At 37.1% G+C, this 18,838-nt stretch overlaps 1 protein-coding gene across 1 annotated transcript in view; it reads left to right on the top strand.

Annotated features, from left to right (window-relative positions):
- IMMP2L (inner mitochondrial membrane peptidase subunit 2) overlaps nt 1-18,838 on the top strand; it is a 1,157,822-nt gene that overhangs the window by 852,802 nt on the left and 286,182 nt on the right. The window lies entirely within an intron of this gene.

The raw sequence follows: 18,838 nt of genomic DNA on the forward strand, positions 1-18,838 counted from the left end.
AGCTCTGGTAGCATAGTGCCTAAGGCGCTTGACTGCTAACCACAAGGCTGGCGGTTCAAACCCACCAGTCACTCCTCAGAAGGAAAAGGAAGGTTGGACAATCTACTTCCGTAGTCATATTGCCTTGGCAACCCAAGCAGGGGTCGCTATGAGTCGCGGCTGACTCTACGGCACATAACAACAGCAACACACACACACACACACACACACACACACACATATATATATAAAGATTTTATATATTTGTAAGTTAATGTTGAATTCCTTCAGATATGTTTTAAGAATATTATCCACACAGTGTTTGTCTGAAATTATATGTTGGCAGTCTCTATTGATGTAATGGCCTTCACATGTTCTCCGGGGCTCTTTGGAGCCACTAGAGGTATAGGTACCTTGATCTCTCTTTGGCTGAAAGTAGAGCTGAGGCTGCCTATGTGTCTTGGATAAATGGAAGAAAACTTCAGGAGGCCCCTCATAGTTCTGGTTTCTAGTTACGATGATATTGACAACTCTTGACGTCTTTCTTGCCTTTGAGTGACAATTGTTACAGAAATGCAATTCTTCCCTGTAGAGTGTACTGAAAATGAGACAAATAGATGGAAATATTTTGGGTCTCTCACAAGTGTAGTAGAAATGACTTCTATGGAGAAATTTAGTAGCAAATTAAAAGTGAAAATAAGTGACTTACTAGCAGTTTTATTTCCTTTTCATCAATCAGATTAATTTTATAAAATGCATAACATTATTACACAAGTCCACATGAAAACGCTAGTTAGTTTTAATCCTGATTTTAATTGGTTAGAACAAGGATTCTGAGATGAAGTACTAGGAAATATTGTTGCTTTGCTCTCAGCAGTGCAGCTGTGGTAAATAATTAGTTACTAATAATAAACCACTAACATTTAAGATAGATTTGCTTCTTCTTTATCATTGAATCAGAGCCAGTACAATGTGATTTTTATGGTTAATACTATTTTCCTTCACTAATATACCATATGCTTTCTCATTTGGGAGCAATGATAGAGTTGGCAGCCATGCCACTGAGAATTGCACATAATCCTCAACGCTCTGGTGGCATAGTGCCTAAGGCATTTGACTGCTAACCAGAAAGCTGATGGTTCAAACCCACCAGCCACTCCTCAGAAGGAAGGTTGAGCAAACTACTTACGTAATGATATCGCCTCAGAAACCCAAGGAGGGGTTGCTATAAGTTGGGTCCAAATTGACAGCAGTGAGATCATCTCTATTGTGCAGCTCTTATTGGGCTCCCTTTCTTGCTCTGTACTTAATACTGACCCATATGATCCATGCAAGTGTATCAGGTATGCAAATGTAAAAAAAAAAAAAAAAACAAGAACCAGGTTTGTAGGACAGTCTTATGTGTTCATTATAATAAGACACTATAGCATGTGAAACAATGACGTATATATACTGTGTGCAGTACTTAATAATGCCACTTGGTTTAAATCATATTTTTAAATGAAATCTATTTGTTATTTATTGTCTGAATTATTAATTTGAGTCACAAGAACAAACCTATTAGTGACTCTTTTCTTTTCTTTTTTTTTTTAATATGTATAAATATATAATGTCTGTAGACAGGCTTTTAGTTCATTAATAAGGCTAAGCTATTAATTTCCATTCCATTAACTAGTGTTGTTTTTATTTACAAAAATTACACGAAGAACCTTTTCTGAGGTGAGGGAAAATGTTTGTCACATCATATTTTAGCCTATTTTTATTTAATGAGTTATCAAATATATTTTTATCTTTAGAATGTGTTCTAATGTTTTGTGTTCTAATAACACTTATGAATAGAAAAACTAGTTTATAGCATTGCTGCCAAGCAAGTTTTAAAAGACAAGAGAAAGAAGGAAAACTGAAGTAAAACTGCCCACAATCTTTATTTAAAGTTGTGAGATTTGAGTGTTCAGATTACTTAATGCATTTTTGATTAATGGATGGTTATCTGAATGATTTTTTAATTATTTGAAAATTTTACAGATTTGAAAAATTAAAATAATCTTGAATTTTTAAATTCATCTGGACTTGAAAGGTCTTATTTTTTCCGGGATTTCTTGATGGCAATATTTTGCTTATCAGTCAGTGTACTTGAAGATTGTATGTGTTTTTTGGCTTTTGGATCAGTGTACTTGAAAACTGTATATGAAGGGTTAATGAGCTCTAGGCTTTCTGTGTGGTTGATTTCATCACTCTCCTTGGATATAAGAGGGCACTTTCCTCGAGGAAAACAATCTGTCTGCTAAAGGGGCAGGGAGGCAGCAGAAGAAGACAGGATCACTATCAGCTGCCCAAGGCCTGTTCCTATGAGGCCAGACATGCCACCACCTCCAGCCCTCTTACACAGAACTCACAGTATGGGGCTTATTAGGGAAGCAACAGGCTACAATTCAAGTTCAGAAACACACTCAGGATACAGTTCCTTGGTCAGGATAGTCTTCCCTCTGCTGTGCCCTTAGACACAGTTCTCTGGCCCTTGGCCTGGCCTCTGCCTCTGTGGACGAGGTAAGCTGCTGCTCTGTTCTGTGCCTCTTGGTTCCACTGCCACCATCTGTTAACTGGACACCTCTCTCAGCTGGGCATCTCTGTCAGCTGGCAGTGAGATTTTTCCCTCTGCCTCTGTTGTTGTTGTTGTTGTTATTTGCCGTCGAGTCGGCCCCGACTCATAGCGACTCCTCCTTGGGTTTCCGAGGCAGTATCACTACGGAAGTAGGATTGCCCAACCTTCCTTCCGAGGAGTGGCTGGTGAGTTTGAACCGCCAGCCGTCTGGTTAACAGGCAAGTGTCTTAGCCACTATGCTACCAGAGCTCCCTCCCTCTGCCTCTAGGTGGGCTCATTTTAAGCCTGGCAGAGTAGCAAAACAAACTAACCACAGCATCAAAGTTCTGTACACCTGAAAGAGAGTGAACTTTCCTAGAAAAGTACTTTGTGCTACTCCAACAGAAATACCCAGGTGGATGACTTTAACAATCAGGAGTTTAAAAGCAGCTACTCAGTTGCTCAAGGCAAATTCCACTAAGGATTTAATTACCAGTCTCACTGAAGGGAATTACTACTACTTTCTGCCCAGCCAAGTTGATACATATTTGCATGGTCCCATTCAGTATTCCCAAGGGAGTTATAAAGACTATGACTAGAAAAGCCATGCCATGCAACTCACTACACCATACTGTCTAAAGGCAGCTAGGATTGTCTCTAGGATGCTTATCTTAACTGTGGAAAGTGACTGATGCCTTTCCCCTTCATTTCCCTCCCAAATAGCTTCAGGAGAGTATCCCACTGCTTTTGCACATGCTTCAGCTCTTTAAATAGTCGTTATGCTTTGTCATGTATCTACCATTTTAAGTTGTTGCCTACTAGTAATCATAATAAAATTGACTTTCTCCACATTCACGTAGACTTCTAGTTTTAGTCTACTAAAGATAAATAACAAAAATAATGTCTAATACCTTTTTTGTCTTAAGTTTGTTTTATTATACCCTAGTTATTTCTTAGGAGTCCCTGGGTAGTGCAAACAGTTAAGCACTTAGTTATTAACCAAAAGGTTTGCATTTTTAATCCACCCAGAGATGCCCCAGAAGAAAGGCCTGGCAAGCTATTTCCAAAAGAACACAGCATGAAAACCTTAGGAACACAGTTCTACCTGAAATACATGGGGTCACTCTGAGTTTGAATTGACTCAATAACATCTGGTAGCTAGTTATTTCTTAATATTTGTATTGTCTTTTCTGAATTGGCTTATTGCAACTATATGTAGACTGAAGAGGGAATTAAATAGTTTGGAGAGTGAGAGATGAATATGTTTTATTAACTTAAACATAGCAATGTTAGGTGATAGCAATAGAATACATTTCAACAGGATGAAATTTTAAGGATCTTATAGTTCTCTTGCTGAGGGTGATTTCATGGATGGAAGCTAGTATACTCTCTTGTAAACAGAAGTTATATATTAATAAGACAGAATATCAAACAATCTTGGTGTTAGAACTTATTAGTCACTTAACTTCTCTGGGTCTAAATTTCCTCATGTATAAAAAGGGAGGCATTTCCTTCTCAGAATCTATTTTAAGTAAATAATTCAAAAACATACTAAAGATATTTGTGTAAATATATTCATCAAAATTATAGTGAGTATCCTCAGCATTCTAAAATAGGCATGTAGTTAAAGAATGTATTGTTCATCCAGAGTATGAAGTATTATGCAGTCATTGAAAACCATATTTATTAAGAATTTTAATGATATAATATTGTGATATAATTTTCAATAAAGACATTAAATTTTTTTAAGAACTTTGTAAACAGTATTTATTATTCAATTTTTAAGATAATGGTTGGTTTCTTTATATCTTTATACTTCTCCATATTTCATAAAGTTTTCAATAAATTTTTATTTCTTTTATAATCAGGAAAACATAGTTATTAAAAAAATAGGATGAAGGTGATTGAAAGTAAATGATTCCTAACTCTCCTTCTGTCTGTAAGTTCTGTAAAAGTGTTTTATGGTGCTAAGGCCTGATGGAAAATATCACAGATTTGATTGAGTAGGAAGTATTCAGTTATGGATAATATATCATCATGCTAAACGTCTTGCATATATTATCATTGCACAATGATAGAAAATGTTTTATCTTCTCATAATACAGATTCATTAATTTATGACTCAGCCTTAAATTACTAGTGTCAGAAATACCTTTTGTACGTTTTTTTTTTTTTTTTTTTTAATATGACATTGTCTGGAAATGTTGTGCAGTGCATATTATTACTTCAATGTGCTGAGTTATGTAAGAAAGACATCTGATGACTTTGATACATTGGTTTGTGATTGCTGAGAATATTTGCTAAGCAGTGTGTTCTGTGGAAAAAAAAAAAAATGAGTGTCTTACATTTTCCCACCCCTATTTCTATATAGATGACATTGATATATTTTCTATAGTAGCCATGTGGTTGTTCCAAAAGCAACTGATTATAATAGATATTGATAAATGTTCTCCTTGTTTGAAAATGAAAGCATATATGAAGCACATCTTATGTTTGTGCATGTGCACACATAGCTGTGAATTTTCAAACAGTAATGAACTATTTCAGATTAGCAGATTCTTCTTCAACTAAATAGGCCCACAACAGTTCTTGCCTCCATTTATTATAAATGTTTATTTTAGTATTTATATTTGAACTGTTCTCATAGCTATTCAATCCTTTCAGTGAAAACGCAAATCAGACTTTCTCACTGCCTCTACTTGCTTGTACATTTTCTATCTTTGAAGTTTTTTTTTTACCATTTGTATCTAGCTTTAAGCCATGAGCCACTGAGATACTGTAATTCTAGGTAGTGCTTTGTTCTAAGGAATACATGATATAATAGGAATTCTACTAATTTAGTACTTGGAATAAATAATTTATTTTAACTACTTTGACTGAAGGACAATAGGACAACTTTTGATTTAAATATCCCAAGGTAAAGATAGCCCTTCCAAGATGTATAAATATATTCTGATTTTAGGTTTCTGATCATAGTGTCACCTTGTGAACAATTTGTGTGCAGGAAGCATGAAGTAGAACTGAACAATTTGGATGCAGAAACTATGCATGATATACTGCCTCTAACAGAGAATAGAAACTGCAAGTTATACTAAATATGAATTATTTTAGTTCCAAGTAATTTGGAAAAAAGAAAACTCAATCATTTATTACACTAATAACTCATTAAAATATTAACCCCTTAGAGTATTTTCTTAAAGGAAGGATGTCTAACAGGAGATGATAGTTTTAGCAATAAATGAGTATTTGAAATATTATTTGTTAACGAAATGAGCTTATAAGCTACAAGTGATACTATATATAGGAAAAAAAGAAAATAAAATTGCATAGAATTCTTTTTGAATTTCATGAACTTTAGAAGTGTTCTACTTCATTGAAAATAATGAAAAAGTAAAGGAGAGTAGCAAATGATATGTTTTTGTATCATGCAAGTATTTCATTTATGCATTCAAGGCACATTTTTGATCATCTACTGTTTGTCCAGGAGCTCTGGTGGTGTAGTGCCTAGGGCACTTGACTGCTAACCAGAAGGATGTAGGTTCAAGCCCACCAGCCACTCCTGGGAAAGAAGGTTGGGCAATCTATTTCCATAGTGATGCCATCTCGGAAACCTAAGGAGGGGCTGCTATGAGTCAGATCCAACTCAACGGCAGTGAGTTTTTTGGGGGTTTTTTTGTACTGTTTGTCCACCTTGATTCTGACATGTGCATATTGATGGGTAGAGTGGATCAGAGAGAAAAGGATTGCATTAACTAGAGAGACGCCTAAGTCTAGTATATGTGGTAAATGGATGTTTTAAAATATTTTATATCTAACTAAACCTGTTTTGAACTTTTTCTTACATTATTCATTTTTGACCAAATAATAGATAGATAAATAGTACAATATATGATTGACTTGGGCAGCAAGAATAGGATTCTTGGAGATGTAAGAAAGATGAAGGAGAGAGAAAAAAGAGAGAGACTTATGATGTCTTTGAAACCACAGAACAAAAGGAGGAACTGGGATTGAATTTTCAGAGACTTTAACAGATTTAAAGAGCCCTGGTGGTTTAGTGGTTAAAGCACTGGGTTGCTAACTGAAAAGTCAGTAGTTGGAACGTCAGGTGCTTCACGGGAGAAAGATGTGGCAATCTGCTTCCATACAGCCTTGGTTGCAAACCCTATGGGCCAGTTCTGTGGTGTCGTATAGAGGCACTATGAGTTGGAATTGATTCAACGACTGGTTACAGATTTAGAGAATATAACATCAGAGCTTCGAGTCATAAGATGGAGTACGCTGAATCTGTGAACTTTCCCCATCATTTTGTCACTGTCACCAAGCATGGAAAGATACTCTGAGGCTAGGATGAGCAGGTGAGAAGGTTGAGAGAAATAACAATGACTGAGGCCTAAGCCCACTCCTCAAGGTAGGATAGAGAGGAGGCAAGCAAATAATCCTGCAGGCACAATCACAATACAGTAGGACAGGTTCTACAATGGGAGTGTGACAAGCCTTTTGGAGGAAGAGAATATTTGTGTAATAAAAAAACATGAGAAAGCCTATGAGATCTCCTAGGAAGATTTGGTAGAACAGAGAGTTCTGCAATCAGTGAAAATAATAACTGTTTGTTAAAATACTGCTGTAGATAAAGCACTCTAGATGCAGTATGTTTTGTGAATGAAGTGGTTTATGACTGGAGTGGTTAATGGGTATACTCTGCCTGTACAATACGGAGTGATCTTGTGGACATATGAGAGTAAACTGACATTTCATTTTATTTATTTTTGAAGTGTAACATTTTCCTTATGTAAGTTCTTCAGAGCAGCTAAATCATGGTAGTTCTTATTTAAAATCAGCCATTTTCAAAAAAGGAAAAGGATACTACACTGCATTATTGACAGAATCCAAATAAAATATTCTACTCACATTGTCTTTGAAAAATATTGCTTAGATTTTAATTGGTTCCATTTTCTTATTGTCTTATGGTATATGATTTTGTTCATGAAAAAATAATTAAGGACTGAAATAATGGGTATTTTATAGAAAAAATGATGCTTCTTATCTCTTTTTTTAATCACAGTCATTTTACTATCTTTCACAGTTTCTACGAATCAAGAATTTGGGAAGGGCTTGGCTCACTGCTCTGGCTTAGGATCCCTAATGCCATGACAGTCAGATTGTGGCGGGAGTGGGTACAGATGGGGGGCTGAAGCACCTTAAAGAAAGCAGCCATCTCTTTCTTCATATTCTATCAGATCTCTTTGTGTGCTCTTTCCATCTCCTTAGAGCATGACCATCTTTGACGTGAAGACATATATAGCATGAGGTTTGCAAGGGTTCTTGAATCAAAACTTCTGTGTTCCAAGAAGGGACACTATACTCCCACCTATGGTTCTGAAAGTCATAAAACCTGGTGGATATTCCTTCATTTGTTTCTTGTAGTTCCTTAAACAGTGCTGGAACCTCGCCACCCACATGTTTTATTTAGATATACATTCAAGTAGCTGAAGACAATGGGATATGCTTTGTTTAAAAAAAAAAAAAAAGCTAATTAAAAGAGATGCTATTCTAATGAAAATATCTATATAACCAAAGATAAATAAGTTTCAGAAGAGAGCCCAAACTCTGGAGCAATATTCAAAACAGAGAATTGTCCATCCAGCAAAAAGGAACAAGAAGTCCCTCAGGATTCGTATTAGTTTAGTTAGACTTGTTACTGTATAGTTAGGACAGTGAAAAATAATATATCTGATTTTAAAAAGAGAGAGAGGATGGAAACATAATGCCAGTTAGAGCTAGAAAATGGTGAAGTAAATAATATTGCTCCCCCCAAAAGAAAAAGGCAACCTAAGCTTCTATTTCTACCAAATCAAATTCCGTGTTCAGTCTTAATTATTCTGCTACTGTAGAAGTCATTTTCCACATGATCTCATTTCCAGATAGGAGAAATGTCAGCAGAATTGTCATTAGACTTCATTGCTATGACAGATACTGTTCCTTTGGGCTGTTTAGTTACGGAATTAAACATGTTCATTTTATTACAATGTATATTTGCTGACAGTGGGTCAGGAGCCAAAATCGAGTGAAATACATGCAGGTTATTAATTTAGCAATTTTATAAGCTCTTAGAAATTTTTAAAAAGGGAGTTAAATCCTTTATCTTACTATTTGTAAAACATAACTGGTATCTACATAGAAAAATAAAATGGATAAGATGAAAGGTCCTTAAGGGGAGAGATATCCTAGCTTAGATAATACAAGGAGAAAAATATGCTGTTGAATGTATAGTAATTTCAGGATTTAGATCGAATTGCTTCAGTTAAATGAATATATATTTGTTGTTGTTATGTGCCATGGAGTCAGACCTGACTCATAACGACCCCTCCTTGGGTTTCCGAGGCAGTATTACTACGGAAGTAGATTGCCCAACCTTCCTTCCGGGGAGTGGCCGGTGGATTTGAACAGCCAGCCTTCTGGTTAGCAGTCAAATGCCTTAGGCACTACGCTACCAGAGCTCCTATGGAGGGAAAAATAAATAAATAAATATTTATGGTATAGTAAACAAATATATATATATATATATATATGTGTATATATATATATATATATATATATATACAGACACACACACACACACACATATTTGTTAGGTATATATTCTCTACTTCTTTTAAAATGTAAACACCAAACTATGTAAAAGACTATCATTTGACTGAGCTTCTAGGAGATATAGGGAGCTCTGGTAGCATAGAGCCTAAGGCATTTGACTGCTAACCAGAAGGATGGCAGTTCAAACCCACCGGCCACTCCTCGGAAGGAAGGTTGGGCAATCTACTTCCGTAGTGATACTGCCTCAGAAACCCAAAGAGGGGTTGCTATGAGTCAGGTCTGACTCGACAGAATTTAACAACAACAACAGGAAATATAACTTTCTCTGGAAATTTTTAATTTTCCTGAAGCTCATTGGTTACCTTGAAAATGATTTTGTGTTGTGTCAGAAATGCATTGATTATATTTCCTGAAATGATTTTCAAGAGAAATATAAGATCAGTTAGATTGTCAGGAACTCAAGTGATACTTTTCTGTGTAGGGAAGCTATATATGGTGCCTGTAATCAATTACCATGACCAAAGATTTAGACATTATCTATAATATGAAAAGCGGGGGGTTGTAGTATATTAAAATTTGTCCAACTTGGTGAATGAACCAAATAAGAATGCAGTTCATTATTGCCATGGTCAAAATCAGAGACATGAGGTGAGCCCTGTGGGTTTTGTAATAAGTAACAGTGATTTGTGTATTACGAGTCCTGGATAATTCTGCTACAGTGCAATTCTGCTACCATGTAATCTCCTCTCACCAAGGATTTTTCTGAAAAGAATCAGAATTTCTGATTTTTCTGAAAAGAATTCTGATTTTTCTGAAAGGAATTCTGCAATCTCCTCTCACCAAGGATTTTTCTGAAAAGAATTCTGTGATGAGAATTCAGTTTTTTTAAAGCAATATCATTGGCCTATAACACTTATCATACTTAATGATGAAATATTAGCAGCCTCTTCTTTTAAATCAAAAACAAGAAAGTCCATCCTTACCACTTCTGTTCAACATTGTGCTAAAGGTCATAGTCAATGCAGTAATATGAACCATTTAATATACATAACAATTGTGAATACTGTGTTCCCCACGTACTCCCAGACCCACAAACTGAAACAAGAAGAGAACCAGGGAAAGGGATACTTGGCATTACTGGGAAATGATGCTGTGTTATCCGTCTGTTCTATTGTGTTCATGCTACCTAAGAAGGCTTACCAAGATATTTAATTTTCTCTTAGCCAACTGTTTCTGTGATTAAAATCCTTCCTGAGATCAGCCAACAAACTTTCATGACATTCAGACTCAGTTACTTTTTGTTTTGGGCTTAAGGCATGAGAAAGGGAAATAACATTTGCTTAGGTCCTGAATGGTGTAAGTTTATTAAATATTTAGTGGATATTCTAGGTTATGATGTCAAACAGTTCCAGTACTGAACACTAGACCTTGAGTGATACAAGGCTTTGTGTTCTTTAATAAATTTAAGTTTTGTATATTTGTGATAGTGCAAGCTAGATTCAGAAGAGGATGTAGAATGAGGGAAATCATTGCTGATTTCAGATGGGTCTTGGCTCAAAGCAAAGAATACCAAAAAGATGTTTACTTGTGTTTTATTGACTATGCCAAAACATTTGATTTTGTGCATCATAACAAATTGTGGATAACATTGAGAAGAATGGGAATTGCAGAACACTTAATTGTACTCATGAGGAACCTGTGCATAGACCAGGAGGCCATTGTTCAAACAGAACAAGGGGATACTGCATGGTTTAAAATCAAAAGGGAGTGTATCTGGGTTGTATCCTTTCACCATACTTATTCAATCTGTATGCTGAGGAAATAATTCAAGAAGCTGGGCTATATGAAGAAGAACATGGCATTAGGATTAGAGGAAGAATCATTAACAACTTGTGGTACACTGACAACACAACTTTGCTTGCTGAAAGTGAGAATGACTTGAAACACTTACTGATGAAGATTAAAGAATATAATCTGCAGTATGGATTACACATTAATATGAAGAAAACAAAAATCCTCACAACTGGACCAATAAGCAATATCACAATAAATGGAGAAAAGATTGAAGTTGTCAAAGACTTCATATACTTGGTTCTACAATCAACACCAATGAAAGCAGCAGTCAAGATATCTGATGCCATATTGCATTGGACAAATCTGCTGCAAAAGACCTCTTTCAAGTGGTGAAGAGCAAAGATGTCTCCTTGAGGACTAAAGTGAGCCTGACACAAACCATAGTATTTTCAATAGCCTCATATGTGTGCCATATGTCTGTCAGTTTTTCATCCTGTGGTGGCTTATGTGTTGCTATGAGGCTGGAGGCTGTGCCACCATGTTGCAAAATGCCAGCAGGTTTACCCACGGTGGGCAAGTTTCAGTGGAGCTTCCAGGCTAAGACAGACTTGGAAGAAGGAAGAGGCCATCCTCTTGTCAATCAGCCAGTGAAAACATTATAAATAGCAGTGAAACACTGTCTGATACATTACTGGAAATTTTTATGGATAGCCCTGAAACACTGTCCAATATTGTGCCAGAAGATGAGTCTATCAGGTCAGAAGGCACTCAAAATTTGACTGGGGTAGAGCTGACTCCTCAGAGTAGAAACAACATTAATGATATGCAAAGAGGAAAGCTTTTGGGACCTCCATTGGCTGATGTGACACAGCTCAAAATGAGTGAAAACAGATGCAAACATCCATTAATAATTGGAACATGGAATGTACAAAGTATGAATCTAGGAAATTGGAAGTTGTCAAAAATGAAATGGAACACATAAAAATTGATACTGTAGGCATGAGTGAACTGAAATGGACTGGTTTTGGTCATTTTGAATCAGACAACCATATGATTTATTATGCCAGGAATGACAAAGAGAAGTGATGTGGCATTCATTGTCACAAAGAGTGTTTCAAGATCTGTTCTGAAGTACAGTGCTGTCTGATAGTATAATATCCATATGCCTACAAGGAAGACTTCTCAGAAGAAAGGTTGGGCAATCTACATCTGTAGTGATACTGCCTTGGTAACCCAAAGAGGGGTCGCTATGAGTCGTGTCCAACTCAATGGCAAATAACAACAACAATAACAACAAGGAAGACTAGTTAATACTACTATTATTCAAATTTACACACCAACCACAAAAGCCAAAGATGAAGAAATTGAAGATTTCTACCAACTTCTGCAGTCTGAAATTGACTGGACATGTAATCAAGATGTGTTGATTATCACTGGTGACTGGAATGCAAAACTTGGAAACAAAGAAGAGTTACTGGTAGTTGGAAAATATGACCTTGGAGATAGAAATAACACTGGAGATCAGATGATAGAATTTTGCAAGACCAACAACCTATTCATTGCAAATACCTTTTTTCAACAACATAAGTAATGACTATACACAAGGACTTCACCAGATGGAATACACAGGAATCAGATTGACAACATCTGTAGCAAGAGGCAATGGAGAAGTTTAATATCTTCAGCCAAAACAAGGCCAGGAGCTCATTGTGGAACAGACCATTAACTGCTCATTTGCAAGTTGAAGTTGAAGTTGAAGACAAAACAAGTCCATGGGAGCCAAAATATGACCTCAATAATATCCCTCCTTGATTTAAAGACCATTTGAAGAATAGATTTTATAGATTAAACAACAACGACTGAAAAGCAGAGGAATTATGGGATGACATCAAGAACATCATCCATGAAGAAAGCAAGAGGTCATTGAAAAGATAAGAAAGGAAGAAAAGACCAAAATGGATGTCAGAAGAGACTCTGAAACTTGCCCTTGAATGGAGAGTAGTAAAAGCAAATGGAAGAAATGACAAGATAAAAGAGCTGAACAGAAGATTTCAAAGAGCAGGTTGAGCAGACAAAGCCAATTAATATAATGAAATGTGCAAAGACCTGGAGTTAGAAAACCAAAAGGGAAGAACACACTCAATATTTCTCAAGCTGAAAGAACTGAGGAGAAAATTTGAGCCTTGAGTTGCAATATTGAAAGATCAGGAGGCTGTCCTTCAAACAGAACAAAGGGATAGTGCATGGTTCAAAATCAAGAAGGGAATGTGTCAAGGTTGGATCCTGTAACCATACTTATTCGATTTATATGTTGAGCAAATAATCCAAGAAGCTGGATTATATGAAGAAAAATGTGGCATCAGGATTGAAGGAAGATTCATTAACAACTTGGCGATATGCAGATGACACAACTTTGTTTGCTAAAAGTGAGGATGACTTGAAGCATTTACTGATGAAGATTAAAGACTATAGTCTGCAGTATGGATTACACCTCAACATAAAGAAAAACAAAAATCCTCATAACTGGGCCAATAAATAGCTTCGTGGTGGATGGATAAAAGATTGAAGTTGTCAAGGATTTCATATTACTTGGTTCTACAATCAACACCAATGGAAGCATCAGTCAAGACATCATACACCCTATTGCGTTGGGCAGATCTGCTGCAAAAGACCTCTTTCAAGTGATGAAGAGCAAAGATGTCTCCTTGGAGACTAAGGTGCACTGAATCCAAGCCATGGTATTTCCAATCACCTCATATGCTGTAAGAAGTCGACCATGAGTAAGGAAAACCAAAGAAGAGTTGATGCTTTTGAGTCGTGGTGTTAGCGAAGAATGCTGAGTACCATGGCCTGCTAAAAGGACTAACAAATCTGTCTTGGAAGAAGTGCAATGCTCCTTGGAAGCGAGAATGGCCTGACTTCATCTCACCTACTTTAGTCATGTTGTCAGAAGGAACCATTCCCTGGAGAACCATATCATACTTGGTAAAGTGGAGGGCCAATGAGGAAGGGGAAAACCTTCAACAAGATGGATAAACACCGTGGCTGCAATGATGGGCTCAGTATAGCAGGGATCGGATCATGAGGCTGGCATAAGACCAGGCAGTGTTTCACTCTGCTGTGCATAGGGTCACTATGAGTCAGAGACAACTTGATGCCACCTAACAACAACATATACATGTGAAAGCTGGACACTGAATAAGGAAGACTAAAGAAGAATTGATGCTTTTGAGTTGTAGTGCTGGTGATAGAATGCTGAAAGTTCCATGGTCTGCTAAAAAAACTATCAAATCTGTCCTGGAGGAAATGCAGGTAGAATGCTCCTTGGAAGTGAGAATGGCCAGACTTCGTCTCACCTACTTTGGTCATATTATAAGAAGAAACCATTCCCTAGAGAAGGATATCATGCTTGGCAAAGTAGAAGGTCAACAAAAGTGGGGAATGCCCTCAACAGCAGGGATTGACACAGTGGCTACAATGATGGGGGTATAGTAGGGATCATGGAGTCACAGGACTCGACAGTGTTTCATTCTGCTGTACAGAGGGTCACCATGAGTTGGAGATGACTTAATGGCACCTAACAACCTAACAACATATTTGTGATATGTGAATTGCTGTAAATGTAGGCACCAACATAAGGCTCTTCTTTCACAGAACCAAAGACAGTATGGCTCAAAGGACTAGGTCAAACCCATTAGTATCACATTCAAGACCCCCTGAATGTGTCCCAACTAAATTTTCCAGCTCCATCTTTTTTATTTACCCATGCAGCTCTATGGTTTGATCATTCCCTAAATTACCATTTGGTTTTGCATCTCTGTATCTTGGCAAATGCTATCATTTCCTCCCTGTTTTGATTCCCTAGAGCTCTCATGGTGCAGTACCTAAGGCATTTGACTGCTAACCAGAAGGTTGGTGGTTCAAACCTACCAGCCACTCTGTGGAAGGAAGAAGGGGCCATCTACATCCATAAAGATTTACCACTCTGAAACCCAGTGGAGGCTACTATGAGTCATAATGACTTGATGACAATGGGATATTATTAGCACTGCTGTAACAGAAATACCACAGGTGAATAGCTTGAACAAACAGGAGATTTCTTCTCTTAGAGTTTTGGAGGCTAGAATTCTGAGTTCAAGTGTCAGTTCTAGGGGCTGGGTGAAAGCCTCTCAACCTTGGGCTTCAGCTCTGCCTCATTAATTATGTCCACTTGCTCCCAGAGTCATCTATCTCTTCATTCAGGCAACTTCTAGCTGCTGAGGCTAATAAGTCCAAGGTTGACAAATAAAATGTCACAGTATTACCAAAGAACATGACAGGCCACTAGTTCAAATCCAGAGACAGTCCCATGATTGATAGGAAATATGGCAGGCTGATAAATATAAATGAAAACTTGGCTAATGGGTCCAAACATGCCAAAAAGCTGCAGAGACCTATCTCAAAACTTCTTCTTATATATTGGAAGAAGACCATATCCTTAAAGCAGCTATTCAGCTGCTCCAGTAGATTCTACTGTACAACTGATTACTAATCTCATCATGGAGAATAAGTACATCCAGCTCTCCAGCCACTCAAAACCAGGCCCAGTCAAATGGACACACAACTTAACTATCACACTCCCCCTACAATGTCTTTTGTCTGTCCCCTTTGTTTTGGAGAATGGCCACTCTCAGACCTGCTCTAATGTAAAGCTTTTCTCCTGACCAAGTAAATCACTAACCCCTCACAGCATTTACACCACAATTGCAGAACAATTTTGTGTATGTAGCAAAGATTGTGAGCTTTGCCAAGGTGGGTGCGGAAGCTGACATACATATCCTTCCATCTCCCTGGCATAGTACTGGGAACAAAGTTTAACAGCTGTTTGGTGACATAATTAATGACCAATCTGAGAGAACTAAAATTTTATCTAGATTAGGGGTCAGCAAACTATGGCCTATGGGTCACACACACCTGACCCATGCTTGTTTCTGTTAAAAAAAAAAAAATTATATTGGCACACTCTTTGGCTTTCCTATTTTCTGTGACAGTTTTCATGCTACAGTGGCCACATTCAGTAGTTGCAACAAAGACTTATGACCTACAAATCCTAAAATATTTACTATCTAGCCCTTTACAGACAAATTTTGCCAATCTCTGGTCTAGTGGATTGGAAAGAAAGAACTTTAGAAATATTGAATATAGGATTGATTATTTTTAGCCTCAAATATGAAGGTAAAAAATGTGAACATTATCTAGAAGTCACTAAAAATCCATTTAAAATTTTGATCAAGATGGTAATAACAAAGAAGAGATGTCTTAGCAAGACTGATTTGGGAAAATTATGAGTGAAAGATTAGATTGGAAATAGGCCATAGATAGAGAATACAATTACTTAATGGTAGCCTTGGTTCAAATGGGAGATGATTAGATCCTAGACTAAGGTGGCAGTAATGAAAACTTGAAGTGGATTGATGTAAGAGTCATTGGGAGTCGAGAATTGACTGGATGTGTTAGATTCTGCTTCTTGGAATTAACTCACCACATCTGCTGGAGAAGTTCACCAGCTGAAACACTGAACTTTCAAGCTCACCTCTGATGTGTCAAACCTTAAAATCAAGAATGCAGAGCTGAAATCAAGATGTGTTTGTGATGTGGAAAACCAGAATTGGAAGTTCAAGGTATCATCTCCAGTCTTCTTTAGTTTGCAAAGCACTTGGAGAGACATTTGAGTGGGCACTCTTGGTGACCTGATGAGAACTGTGCTCCTACCTTATAATGCTTATGGTTGCTGTCCTGACCTCATGAGGGGTAACTGAGGCTTGCTCCTGACTCATTAAACTTACAGCAAGTACTATCCCATCAATATCCTCTTCTGTTATACTTAGCATCCATATGACCTGATGCACTATCCACATTTCACAAGCCTTCTCTACTCTTTCTCCAATGTTTTTACATATTGCAAAGTCATGGGTTATTCTCAAAATAGAGAGGCTAATGTATAGGGGAAAAGTAAATATTTTGATTGTTAAACTGGATGACAGTTAAGCACTCAATTACTAGCTGAAAGGTTGGCAGTTTGAACCCACCCCAAGACACCTCAGAAATAAGGCCTGGCAGTCTGCTTCCAAAAGGTTACATCCTTGAAAATCCTAGGGAACAACTTTATTCTGTATTTTGTGTATATGAGATAGCTGTTGAGTTGTAAATGACTTGAAAGCAACTAACAACAACAATAAACTGGCTGATAGAGAAGCAGGTGTTGGTTTTACTTGATTGTTGTTATTATTTTTAATGTACATCTGTATTATGGAATTAAAATGTAATATATATGTTGTTGTTGTTATGTGCCATCAAGTCGGACTTGACTCATAGCGACCCCTCCTTGGGTTTCCGAGGCAATATCACTACGGAAGTAGATTGCCCCATCTTCCTTCCGAGGAGTGGCTGGTTGGTTTGAACCGCCAGCCTTCTGGTTAATACTGCCTCAGAAACCGAAGGAGGGGTCGCTATGAGTCGGGTCTGACTCGACGGCACATAAACAACAACAACATATATTTTTAATAGAGGAGAAAAATGTATTAGTTCTGCTGAAGGAATAATGTAGAATGTTCACACTGATTTCAATTTTTGTTAATTAATCTCCCCTTTAAATAAAATTAAGGAGTTCTGGTAGCACAGTGTGTAAGGCATCTGACTGCTAACCAGAAGGTTGGTGGTTCAAACTCACCAGACACTCCACAGAAGTAAGACTGGGCAATCTACTTCCATAAAGATTTACCACCTCGGACCCCCAATGGGAGTCTCTGTAAGTCAGAATTGACTTGATGGCAGGGAGTTTGTCTTGGATTTTCTTGGTTTAAATATAAGTACCTTATTAAAATAACTATGTTGGTACTATGGATTGAAAATCACAACATGATCAGTGGAAGGAAAGGCTTATCAAGTTGTGGATTATTATTAGACTGAGTGTTTTGGTAATTAACACTGATTTTCATAAAGATAAAAATTATTAATTATAACCTACTTTTAGGCTAAAAGCTACATTAGGCTGAAGTTTTACGCAAACTTCCAGTGAGTTTATTTTAGTTGAAGAGCTTTGATCAAACCATTTTCAAAACTACTTAAACCTCCCTTGTGAAATCTATCTGCCTGTTTGCCATAGAGGCTTGAATGTTCTTTGTGCCCAGTATTTGCTGGGAAACCAAACCAAAAAGCTAACAAACCCATTGCCATCAGCCAATTCCAAATCATAGGGACCCCATAGGACAGAGTAGAGCTACCTCGTAGGGTTTCCAAGACTGTACTCTTTACAGTAACAGATTTCCATGTCTTTCTCCCATGGAATAGCTGATGGGTTTGAACTGTCAACCTTTTGGATAACAGTGGAGCTCTTAACCACTGTGCAATCAGGGCTTCTTATTTGCTGGAAGCTGTGGAGAAATGAAGGAGATCTGGTGGGGTAGTGCCTCTTAAGGCATTTGACCATTAACCAGAAGGCTGGTGATTCAAACCCTCCAACCATTCCTTGGAAGGAATATGGGGCAGTCTACTTCCATAGTGATACCCCCTTAGAAACCCAAGCAGAGGTCATTATGAGTTGGATTTGAATGAAACATTTCTCTCAAATTAGCCATGATTATATTTAGGTTGCTCATATAAATTATGTTTTGTTTCAAAAAATACAAATGAGATTATAAATTATGTTTTTCTACCAGTTATTATGGAATTATGTACTCTGTTGTTGTTGTTGTTGTTATATGCCGTCGAGTTGGACTTGACTCTAGTCGAGGAAAAGTTCTCATCTTAAAACATTTGATCCAGAGATATTCTGCTGAGTGAAATAAGTCAATCACAAAAGGACAAATATTGTATTAGTCTGTTATTGTAAAAGTTAAGGAAAGGTTTATCTAT

The sequence above is a fragment of the Orycteropus afer genome, unplaced genomic scaffold, assembly GCF_000298275.1.
Source record: "Orycteropus afer afer isolate SDZICR_OR568_19922 unplaced genomic scaffold, OryAfe1.0 scaffold00007, whole genome shotgun sequence".
Lineage (NCBI taxonomy): Eukaryota > Metazoa > Chordata > Mammalia > Tubulidentata > Orycteropodidae > Orycteropus > Orycteropus afer.